Source organism: Nicotiana tomentosiformis, chromosome 2, assembly GCF_000390325.3.
Source record: "Nicotiana tomentosiformis chromosome 2, ASM39032v3, whole genome shotgun sequence".
Lineage (NCBI taxonomy): Eukaryota > Viridiplantae > Streptophyta > Magnoliopsida > Solanales > Solanaceae > Nicotiana > Nicotiana tomentosiformis.
The window spans coordinates 179686024-179698348 of NC_090813.1; positions in this window are offsets into that span (position 1 = coordinate 179686024).

The following is a 12325-nucleotide window of genomic DNA, read 5'->3' on the forward strand; positions in this document are numbered from 1 at the left end:
ACCAATTAGCCTATTCAATTCCATTCTTGTCATTAAATACTCGATTGAAGTCATTAATGATAGTATATTATTTATCCGATATCACCAAGTCACTATTCATTATCTTCTCCAATAAAACTCTAGGTTCAAGAACATCCAATTTATGAACAAATGTTATTTCTTAGCCAAATGATGATTCCCCTTTCAGTTCGTCCATCAATTAGGTTATTAAGTCTATTGTTACCATTAAAAACTCAAAACAATTTCAGTTATATCAACCTATCACTATTCACCTTCTTCATTCAAAATATTATTTTCAAGACCCATTCTTAGATTTTATATAATACTCCATTATAACTTTAAATAAATTTCGTAAACATGCTACCTATACTCCAATATATCATATATGTGAAGCTCGAGTAAAGAAATTACCTCTTGACGGAAGAATCTCAATTTTTTTTTTTTTGATGTTCTTGAAGATTCAACTCATTTCCTATGGATTTTGATCCATAATAATGTTAGAGTTATATCAAATGATGTTATATAATTATTCTTATACCAAATAAACTTACCTTAAAGTGTAATCATGGTGAAAGAGTTCCTCCTTCTCTCTAGTACACAGGCCCTTCTCCAAAATTCCATCTCTTTCTCTCTACCCATAATAGCCACTTTTATAATTTTGATGGCATGGATATCTACACACACCTCCAGCGTAGCTATGCTCCCTTCCTCTTCAGCTCTCCTTCATTTGACTACCTTGCTAGAATCAGCTACGCACAAGGCAGCATAGCTACACATAACTCGCGTAGCTAAGTGGTTGCTATGCTACCCTTTAGTAAAAAGATGATAACGTTTTGTTGGAATATCCAAATGAAAAATGGTTTGAAGCATTAAAAATAGATTCATAGATCTTTAATTTGATAGGTCATACACCATCTAAATCTTCATATATTGGGAGTTGTGCTCATTTGAATTTAGATCTTGTGAAAACGCATTTGAAACTTTAGCTCATCATATAGTTTCTAACTTAACTTAGCCTTGGGGATGGTCTTAGACCATAAACCATTATTAATACACCTTGTAAAAATATTACCATGATCAATTGATATTCTTCACATCATTATTCCTTGGTCATACCCGAATTAATATAACTAGCACACGTTAATCTTCTTAATAGCCTTAAAATACTTCGAAATTGTTTGGGGTGTTACAAGAGCACTAGGTTGCTTAGATCCCACAAGTCATGTGTAATTTTAGTAGAGTTTTGCAGATCGGTACGGAGACGTCTCTACTTATCTTCGAGAAGCTACCAAATTGTTAGGAAAAAACTTCATTTTCTTGCATTCTTGTCGTGCAAATCTATTATTTCCAATGCTTGAAACTTGACTCTTCTATTCTCTCATAGATGGTGAGGACTCGTGCGACCGGATCACGCGGACGACCACTAGTACCACCATTCAGGGTCACGAGAGGCTGGGGTTGTGGTAGAGGCTGAGGTGAGGTTCGTAATACAACCAGAACGACACATATGGATCCTCCAGCTACTCCAGCTAAAGAGAAAGTACTAGATTTTGTTGTGCCGGTGGGACCAGCTCAGGAACCAGCAGTGGCCATTGTTATTCCTGGCCTTCAGGAGAGCCTGGCCTAGATTTTGACTGTGTGTACGAGCCTGGCTCAGGCGGGTTCGATTACAGCTACACCAGCCACCTCACAGACTAAGGGAGGTGCCCAGACACCCGTTGTCCATACTCCAGAGCAGCTAGCACAAGGACTTCAGACATCGCAGGTGTTACTGATTCAGTCGGTTGCTGCTGCTCGGGCCGAGGTTGGTCCGCCTATGAGTGATAAGGATCAGAAGACATTGGAGCGATTTGGGAGGCTTAACTCTACAGTTTAGTAGAGCAGAGTAAGAGGAAGCTCGAGATTTTCTAGATAGGTGTCAGTGGATTCTTCGCACAACTGGTCTTTTGAACACTAGTGGGGTTGCATTTACTACATTTAAGCTGATAGGGGAAGCCTATAGTAGCACGCTTATAAGTTGAACATGCCAGCCGATGCAGCACCACTTACGTGGCATGAGTTCTCAGTTCTCTTCTTAAAGAAGTTTGTTCCCCAGACTCACAGAGAGAAGTTGTGTAGGCAGTTTGAGCAGCTACTCCAGAAGGGTATGACAATGGCTCATTATGATATGAGGTTTGTAGATCTGAATCGTCATGCAGTGTGGTTGGTTCCTAATGAGAGAGAGGATCAGGAGGTTCGTTGATGGCCTCAACTATGGCCTACGCTTCAATTTGGCTTGAGAGTCCGAGACAAATATTAGGTTTGACCAGGTGGTCGAGATTTCTAGGCGCTTGGAGCGGGTTCGTAGGCTTGAGCACGAGGAGTGGGAGGGCAAGAAGCCCCATGGTTCAGGTGTTTCCAATGGTAACTCGTCTAGAGGTCAGTCACATCACAGCAGAGGTCGTTCTTATAGGCTCGCTTAGATGGCTCGTCCGGTTCATCGTGGTGCATCAGTTAGCCATGGTTTATACAGTACTCATCTGATTTAGTCATCTTTCAGTGAACTTCTAGCTCAGCGTTCGTATCATGCTCCATTAGTTTAGGGTTCGTCAGTACCGGGTTCTTCCAATGTTTATTCTAGTTCTCGAGGTCCAGTTTAGGCCCTGCATCCATCCCTAGATCGAGGTTACTTTGAGTGTGGGGAGTTGGGACATGTGAGGAGGTATTGCCCTCGTCTTATCGAAGGTCCCATTCAGTAGAGAAGTTAGGATATGACTCCCACACTAGTTACTAAAAAACCCGCTCAGCCAGCTCGAAGTAGGACTCAAGTAGTTCGACGTCGCCCTAGAGGGAGAGGTCGATCAGGTGGTGGTCAGGCTCGATGCTATGCTTTTCTTTCCAGGCCAGAGGTAGTTGCTTCTGATACTGTGATCATAGGTATTGTTTCAGTATGCCACAAGAATGCTTCAGTATTATTTGACCTTGGTTCCACTTATTCATATGTGTCATCATACATTGCTCATTATTTGGATATTCCTCATGATTCTTTAGTTATGTTTGTTCATGTATCTACACCGGTAGGTGATTCTATTATTGTGGACCGTGTATACCGATCATGTGTGGTAACTATTGAGGGTTATGAGATAAGAGATGATCTTTTACTACTCAGCATGGTTGATTTTGACGTGATATTGGGCATAAATTGGTTGTCACCATGTCACGCTATTCTGGATTGTCACGTTAAGACCGTGACGTTGGCGATTCTAGGGGTACTAAGGTTGGAGTGCAGAGGCTCTCTGGATTATGTTCCTAGAAGAGTGATTTCACAATTGAAGGCTCAACGGATGGTTGAGAAGGGATGTTTGGCATATTTGGCCTTCGTGAGGGATGTTAGTGTTGATACTCCTACCATTGAGTCAGTTTCGGTAGTAAGAGACTTCCTATATGTATTTCCAGCAAACCTGCTGGGCATGCCACCTGGCAAGGACATTGATTTTGGTATTGACTTGGTACCAGGCACTCAGCCCATCTCTATTTCACCATATTGCATGGCACCTATTGAGTTGAAGGAGTTAAAGGAAGTGTTGCAGGAATTACTTGACAAGGGCTTCATCAGGTCTAGTGTGCCACCGCCTTAGGGTGCACCGATTTTATTTGTGAAGAAGAAGGATGGTAATATGAGGATTTGTATTGACTATCGGCAGTTGAACAAGGTTACTATCAAGAACAGGTACCCATTACCGCGCATTGATGACTTGTTTGATAAGCTTTAGGGTGCTAGAGTATTCTTGAAGATAGATTTGAGGTCTGGGTATCATCAGTTAAAGATTCGGGATTCAGATATTCTGAAAACGGTATTCAAGATGCGTTATGGTCACTACGAGTTTATGGTGATGTCTTTTGGGCTGACCAATGCCCCAGCTGCCTTTATGCACTTGATGAATAGTGTGTTTTGACCATATCTTGATTCTTTCGTCATAGTATTCATTAATGATATATTGGTATACTCATGTAGTCAGGAGGATCATGAGCAGCATTTGAGGATCGTACTCCAGACGTTGAGGGAGAAGAAGATATATGCTAAATTCTCCAAGTGTGAGTTTACCCTGGATTCGATGGTGTTCTTGGGCCACCTGGTGTCTAGTGAAGGGATCAAGGTAGATCCGAAGAAGATTCAGGCAGTTTAGAGTTGGCCTAGACATCTTCAGCTACAGAGATTCGGAGCTTCTTGGGTTTGGCGGGTTCTTATCGCCATTTTGTGGACGATTTTTCATCCATTGCTGCACTTTTAACTAGATTGACCAAGAAGGGTGATCCTTACAAATAGTCTGAGAAGTGTGAGGTGAGCTATTAGAAGATCAAGACTGCATTGACTACAACCCCAGTGTTGGTGTTGCCTACAAGTTCAGGGTCTTACACTGTGTGTTGTGATGTGTTGCGTATTGGGCTTGGCATGGTGTTGATGCAGGACATTAGGGTGATTGCCTATGTGCCCCAGTAGTTGAAGGTTCATGAGAAGAATTACCATGTGCATGATTTGGAGTTGGCAGCCATTGTTCACGCGTTAAAGATTTGGAGGCATTACCTGTACGGTATTCCATGTGAGGTCTATACCTACCATCGGAGTATCCAGCACCTATTTAAGTAGAAGGACCTTAATTTGTGGCAACGTAGATGGTTTGAGTTTCTAAAAGACTATGATATCACTATATTATATCATCCGAGGAAGGCCAATGTGGTGATTGATGCATTGAGTAGGAAGGTTGAGAGTATGGGCAGTTTGGCATATTTACATGTAGCAGAGAGGCCACTAGCCATGGATGTTCATGCTTTGGCCAATCAGTGTGTGAGATTGGATGTTTGAGAGCCTAGATGGGTTCTTGCTTGCGTTGTGGCTCAGTCGTCGTTGTTGGAGCGTATTTAGGATCACTAGTTTGATGACCCTCACTTGTTGGTGTTGAAGCCAACGGTTCAATGTGGTGGTGCTAAGGAGGTTGTCATTGGTGGTGATGGTTTTATGATGCTTAAAGGCCAGATATATGTTCCAAATGTTGATGGGTTGAGAGCTTTGATCCTTGGGGAGGCCTACAACTCGCGCTATTCCATTCAGTTAGGTGTCACGAAGATGTACCGTGACTTGAAACAACACTATTAGTGGAGAAGAATGAAGAAAAATATTGTTTCTTATGTCTCTCGATGTTTGAATTATCAACAAGTAAAGTATGAGCATCAGAAACCAGGAGGGTTGACTCAGAGATTGGAAATACCGGAGTGGAAGTGGGAGCGCATCACTATGGATTTTGTGGTAGGCCTGCCACGAACCTTGAAGAAATATGATACAGTCTGGGTTATTGTGGGCCAGTTGACTAAGTCTGCACACTCCATTCCAGTGGTGACTTCCTATTCTTCAGAGCGGTTGGCTCAGATTTACATCCGGGAGATTATCCACTTGCATGGCATGCCTATTTCTATAATTTCTGACCGAGGCACGTAGTTCACATTATAGTTTTGGAGAGCAGTGAGTGAAAGTTGGGCACATGGGTTGAGTTGAATATAGCATTCCATCCTCAGACGGATGGGTAGTCCGAGCGCACTATTCAGATCTTGGAGGATATGTTACGTGCTTGTGTTATAGATTTCGGAGGTTTGTGGGATCAGTTTCTTCCAATAGCAGAGTTCTCTTACAACAGCAGCTTTCAGTTGAGTATCCAGATAGCTCCTTATGAGGCCTTATATAGGAGGAGATTTTATTCTCCAGTTGGTTGGTCTGAGCCTAGGGAGGCTAGGTTATTGGGCACTAATTTGGTTTGTGATGTTATGGAGAAGGTTAAGGTGATTCGAGAGTGGTTCCGCATAGCACAGTCTAGAAAGAAGAGTTATGCCAATAGAAAAGTTCGTGATGTTGCATATATGGTGGATGAGAAGGTGTTGCTCATAGTTTCGCCCATGAAGGGTGTGATGAGGTTCGGGAAGAAAGGCAAGTTGAGCCCTCGGTATATTGGCCCTTTTGAGGTGCTTGAGAGGATTAGATAGGTGGCCTACAGACTTGCCTTGACACCGAGTCTATCGGGTGTTCACCTAGTGTTTCATGTTTCTATGCTCTAGAAGTATTATGGTGATCCATCACATGTTTTGGACTTCAGTACGGTTTAGTTAGACGGGATTTGACTTATGATGTGGAGCCAGGGGCTATTTTGGGCCTGCAGGTTCGGAAGTTGCGATCAAAGAATATAGTGTCAGTAAAGGTGTAATATAGAGGTTAGCCAGTCGTGGATGCTACACGTGAGATCGAGAAGGCGATGCGGAGTAGATATCCATACCTATTTGAAACTACAAGTATGATTCGAGGATGAAAGTTTGTTTAAGAAGGGGAGAAAGTAAAGAACCGACCAATCATTTTGTGTATTGTAGCCACATTCCCTATTTATTGCCTCTTATATGTTCATTTGTGGTTATGTGACTTGTCGGGATGGTTGGATTGGTTTTGGGGAAGTTTCGAAGTGAAATGGGACACTTAGTCCCAAGATTGAAGGGTTAAGTTGAAAGAGTTGATCAGAGTTTGACTTTTGTGTAGACGACTTCGGAATGGAGTTTTGATGGTTCCAATAGCTTCGTATAGTGATTTTGGACTTAGTCATATGTACGGATATTTATTTTGAGGTCCGTAGGTTGGTTTGAGGCTTTTTGGCGAAAGTTGAAAACTTGAAGGTTTGAAAAGTTGGGAGGTTTGACCGAGAGTTGACTTTATTAATACCCGATTCAGATTTTGGTTCCAGGAGTTGGAATAGGTCCGTTGTGTCATTTGGGACTAGTGTGCAAAATTTGAGGTCATTCAGAGTTGATTTGATATGGTTTGGCATTAGTTTTAGAAGTTGGAAGTTCATTAGTTTCATTAGGCTTGAATTGGGGTGCAATTCATGATTTTGATGTTGTTTGATTTGATTTGAGGCTACGAGTAAGTGAGTAATATGTTTTAGGACTTATTGGTATGTTTGGATCGGGTAGGCCTCGGGTATGATTCAGATTGAAATCGGATTCATGTTTGGACTTGAGGAAATGCTGAAGTTTCAGGTACCGGTGTGATCGCACCTGCGAGGATTTGGCCACAGGTGCGAGGCCGCAGAAGCGACCCTATGATCGTAGAAGTGGATTTGACTGGAGATGGAGAAGGCCGCAGATACGAAGGGTTTTCCGCATCTACGAGCCTGCAGATGCGTATATTGTTCCGCAAAAGCGAAGATAGGCTAGGCAGGCTTGAGCCGCAGATGGGGAAGGTAACCACAGGTGCAGATGCACAAAAGCGAATGCAAAACCGCATAAGAGGTCCCACAGGTACGGAGAAGGGACCGTAGGTGTGCTTAGTCGGGATTTCAATTGACTTCCGTAGATGAGGAATTTTGACCATAAAAGCGGCGTCGCAGGTGCGAGAATTGCTCGGCAGATAAATGAGGGTTTGAGTCACTTTTCTAATTTTGGACTTGTGGAGCTCGGCTAAGGAAAATTTTTGAGAGGGCTTTGCTACAATTGAATAGGTAAGTGATTTGGAGGTTGATTTGTGGATGGAATTGGATAAATTTTTTATGGTTGGACTCGTAATTGAACGGGTGTTCGGAATTTATGAATTTTGTCGAGTTCCGGGATGCGAGCTCGGGGTTGACCTTTTGGGTTGACTTTCTGATTATGAATAAAGACCTTAGCTTTATTGTTTGGTATTGTTTCCTATGACTATTATTGATGGTATTAAGTTGTTTGTGACTAGATTCGAGTCGTTCGGAGACCGATTCGCGAGGCAAGAGCTTTTTGGAGTATTGAGTTGCGCGTTTTGAAGGAAAGTAACATTTATAAACATAGAATTAAGGGTAATTATTCTTGGAAAATATGTTATTTGTCATGTGTTGGGGTGACGCACATGCTAGGTGATGGGCGTGTGGGCGTGTACCGGGGTAATCATGATCCGGGTTGACTTTTGGACTATGTTGCTATCATACCCTATTTTATCTGTGTTATTCCTACTTCTTAGATTAATTGAGCTATGATTCATGTTAGAAATCATATTTAGGCTATGTGGTTATTTGATTGAAGACTTGATGAGGTTATTTCTGTTATTTTGGGTTATCTGATTTAACTGTAATTTTACACTCAGTCATGATTCTTCATTTGCATATCATACCTCAGTCTCTATTCACCATTCGTTGTTACATCACATGTTATCATTGTTTTACCATATGTGGTGATGTTGAGCTGAGTGATATGAGATTGTGAGCCCTTAAGACTTGAGAGGTTGATGACTGAGATGGGCCTTAGAGCCGTGTTGAGAGTGTTATTATGGATCGGGCTGCACGCTACAGCAGGCCATATTGGCTTTATTATTATTATTATTATTATTATTATTATTATTATTATTATTATTATTATTATTATTATTATTATTATTATTATTATTATTATTATTATTATTATTATTATTTTATTATTATTATTATTATGTGGATTGGAATGCATGCCGCAGCAGGCCTTATTGACTTTTGATTAGCACTTGGGCAGGATCCGCCCCTCCGGAGTTTGACATACCAGTAGTGAGTGCAGGCATAGTGATATATATACACGTGCTTTGGTGCATTGATGCCAGGCAACCGTACAGTGCTGAGTGATTGTGTGTGTGTGATGAGGTGGCAATTTGAGATAGACAGCTTAAGTATGTTGAGAGTGAAAGCATCTGGGGATATCACCGTGAAATCATTCATTTGACATGCATACCTGACATGTAGGCATAGAGATGTATCATTCCTCGTGCTAGTTGTAATTGACATGTTCTTATCAGTGTTGGGCTTTAATTGTTATACTTGAAAGCATGTCTAAATTCATGCAATATGAACAAGCTGTTTTTTATAATTTCCTTGAGTGACTTATTGCTATTGTCATCATTATATATGTATTGTTGTTTATATTGGATTCTAATTGTCTTCTTCTAAGCTCGTCATTGCTTTTAGCCCAAGGTTAGTTCAGTTACTTATTGAGTACATGAGGTCGGTTGTACTCATACTACACTCTGCACTTCATATGCAGATCCGGGTACATCTGGACATGGTGATTGCTAGAGTTGTGCTAGTACTAGTACTTGAAGACTTCGAGGTAGCTGCTATGATGTCCGAAGACCTTGACTCTCTTTCCTTTATTTTCCCTTATTACTGTTCTATCGTCCAGACAATTGTACTAAGGATTTGGTTTGTATTTTGATACTCAGTCGTGCTCATGTGCTAGAGATTATTCAAACAATGTTTAAATTCAATTCATGTAAAGATGATAATTAAACTATACTATCTTTGACTAGCGAGCATTAATTTCGTATTGTGTTTGTGCTCGTCATTAGTATCAAATAATTATTAATAAAAAATACTTTTTAAACTCATTTTATCTTTTTGTTATTTAAAGTGTAACAAATCATAAATACTATATTGTACTCATATGAGTTGGTAAAGATTTTAAATTCATAATTGAAACTTTTATTAATTATTTATTTGAAAGATAATCAAGATACTGATAACTTTTTTGAATATTAATTACTAATTTATAATTCTTAATTTTTATTTTCTTAAAGTATAACAACAACAATAACAAACCTAGCGGGATCTCACAAGTGGGGTCTGGGGAAGGTAGTGTGTACACAGACCTTACCCTTTACCCTGGGAAGGTAGAGGGGCTGTTTCAGATAGACCCTCAACTAAGGATTTTAAAATATAGTTTAAATACATGATTATAAATACATGTATTTATCACATATTAATGAGTTAGTAATAAATCATTATTGCAATTTTAATTAATTTATTTAAGTAATAATTGTTTACCCGTAAAACGGTACAGTTAAATTTATCCGTGATTTATAAACAAGTGAATCTATTTGATCCTAAAATGATGAATGAATTAGACAAAAAATGTAAGACTTAGCATCAAAATCGAGATAAGACAATAAAGATCTTGAGCCTGGGAACAAAGCTTCTGGAGGCAGTAAGAGCAATGTAAGTAAGCAAGAAAGTAAAATATTATTGAACTTTTAACAGAGTATAGTGTAGGCTTGCCCGAAAATTCGTATCCTATACAATGATGGTAGAGCTCACTATTTATAGTTGCACCTAGAGAACAAGGTCCTAGGATCAAGCCCCTCTTAAATGATAATTATGAGGGCCATTGAAGAATGTGTAATGGTAGGCAGTGAATATCATATTATCTGTAACGGACCGTGCACTTAATGCTATAGAATATTCTTCATTAAATGCTATCGGGTGGCAGACATTTATTTTTCCTTTATGAATATCATTCTCTCTGATAACAAGCAAGATTATTGCCTTCGGGCCCGACTGTCTTCTGTCTTCGGCTCCACGTGTCGCTTTCTCATGCGATCCTTAAATATGACCATATTTTACCCTATACAGATACTCCCCTTGCTTTCCGATGGCATAACTTTGTGTCATCGGGAAGTTGGTAAAGATACCTTTTTGGCGGGAAGTTCTCTGACCCTCTCTGAAAAGTTTCTGATGGTTGATTAGATGCACGTCTCTCTGCATTTAATGTCCCGAACACGCGTCATCCCACGCTTCAGCATCACTTTATCAGTTATCGAGGTAATTATGGCCACGATTTTAGCCGCCTATTCCTTTACTTATATGTATCAAACTCCTTCATTTACACTTCATAATTTTCCAAACTTTCTCAAACTCTCTTTACTCAACTCGTGTTTGTCATCAACTTTCTCTAACCTTCTTCTTCAGATAAAACCTCTTCCTCCCTTCTAAGAAAAATAGCTTCTTCAAAAAAAAAACCTAGTTCCTCAAAGAACAAAAGTAAAATCGATGATGTTGCTCCTCCCATGGTGAGCACCATCATTCCAAGGAGCGTTGTCACATTTAAGGACTTCGAAGAGAAGTACCCTTCCGCTAATTCCCGTACGTGGGATGTTGGCATGTATCCTTCTATCCGTCCTTCCAGCATTCCTGCTTTGAAGGAAGGCTGCCATTGCCATGACTTAGTCATCATTTCTCCCGACCTGGCAGAGCAGATAACCTTACCCAAGAAGGGTTTCATGTATTTTTATACGTATCCCTTCACTTTGGGGCCGTTTTCTTTGAGTGGGGAGCTTGACTCTATTATCGTGGAGTTTTGCGTCCATTACCAGGTATGCTTGGCATAAGTAAGTCCTTTTGTGTGAAGGATTGTTGCTTGTTTTTGACGTCTATGCCAGGAGACGGGAGAGGATCTAACCCTGGCTCGATTAATGAACCTTTATTCCCCCAAGGATTTCCGTGGGGGAATTATAAATTTTAGCAAACGTGGCCACCATGCTCTGCTAACCAGCATGGATGATGAAAATGATCGTGGGTGGATGGAATGGTTTGTTGCAGTTTCCACCAAGGATATCATTCCGCCAACGACTCCATCCTTTCCGGAGTTGTGGAACCATACTCGTAAGTGCATCGTTTGTCTCTTATTCTAATTAAATATCACCCCATGTTGTTACTAATTCCTCTTCTTTCACTTATTTCAGCAACTTGATGGACTCTACCGAGGGTTTAAGGCTTAGACTAGTGGGTCCAAAAGATTTTGGATGTCACTACGCCCGAGACCCACACGTGAAAAGAACTAGCACTTAAATATGGGTGGAAGGCCAAAATATCATGGTAGGCTGAACTCATCTTGTTTTTCCATTTCGTATAAGAAAGTTGATTAAACTTTTGCTCTCATCGAATTCAGGTCTACCCCATGGCTCAGTTGTCATCCCCAAGGAGGACATTTTGGTTGATCCTGCTGACGCGGCGAGGCTACTGCAAGAGGCTTTCACCCGAACAGGTGTCTTCGGGGTTGTTTCTGTGCAAGTACTTCTTTCCGGAGTCCCCAGTCGGAGAACAAGCAACCAAAAAAGAGACGTTCCTCCACGGCTGGGGGAAATAATAAAAATGCAAGGAGTGTTGCACCCGAGTCGTCTTCAGATGCTGTGGTATTGAGCGATGTGCCTGAGCTGGCCATAGATACCATGGTGATTGATGATAATGGAGAAGCCAGTGATGAAGGAGCTTCTCTACATAGAAGACGGCGACACTAATCAGCTCAACAAAAAGTTCAATCTGTTGAGTTAGTTACACCAACCGAGGACGATGCCTCGGTACTCTGGGGGGAGTATGATATGGTGGAAAATGCTAACTCCCGCTTCCGTGTCCCAATTGTCGTGCCTGGTACCGTGAGGCTGAATACCGTGTCCCTTCCGTTTTCAGTTGATGAGCAACCAACAACCAACACTGCGTTTGCCACAGCCACTTCTCAACCTACAACGCCATCAGCTTCATCTACTTCTTCA